Below are 806 nucleotides of genomic sequence, written 5' to 3' on the forward strand. Positions count from 1 at the left end.
AGGAAGTGGCAGGGGAGCTGTTGCATTGTGGTAAACTGTGGTCAATGACATGAAACAAAGTATATGTGAACTGCTGTATGGAAAGTGAATTTCCTCTGTAAATCTTCACCCAAATCACAATAAATAAATAAATAAATAAAAGAAAAGAAAACAATTCAAAAAAGAAAATCAGTAAAACTGTGCATTAGGATTGTATCTTTTCACCATACTTATTCAATCTGTATACTGAGCAAATAACCTGAGAAGCTGGACTATATGAAGAACAATGCAGCGTCAGGAGGGGGACTATCCATTAACAACCTGTGATACACAAATGATATAACCTTGCTTGCTGAAAGTGAAGAGGACTTGAAGCTCTTACTGCTGAAGATCAGACTACCCCCTTCAGCATGAAGAAAACAAAAACCCTCACAGTTGCTCCAATGAGCAACATCATGATAAATGGAGAAAAGATTGAAATTCTCAATAATTTCATTTTACTTGAATCTCCAATCAATGTCCATGGAAGTAGTAGTCAAGAAATCAAACAATGTACTGCATTGGGTAAATTATTGTAAAACATCTCTTAAAAGTGCTAAAGAGCAAAACTGTCACTTGAAGACTAAGGTAAACCTGACCCAAGGCATTATAGTTGTAATCAACTCATGTGCATGCAAAAGCTGGACAATGAATAAGGAAAACAAATGAAGAATTGATGTATTTTAATTATGTTGTTGACAAAGAATATTGCATATACCATGGACTGCTAGAAGAACAAATAAATCTGTCTTGGAAGACATAGAATGGGAATGCTGCTTAGAAGCGAG

This window comes from Orycteropus afer, unplaced genomic scaffold (assembly GCF_000298275.1).
Source record: "Orycteropus afer afer isolate SDZICR_OR568_19922 unplaced genomic scaffold, OryAfe1.0 scaffold00921, whole genome shotgun sequence".
Classification (NCBI taxonomy): domain Eukaryota; kingdom Metazoa; phylum Chordata; class Mammalia; order Tubulidentata; family Orycteropodidae; genus Orycteropus; species Orycteropus afer.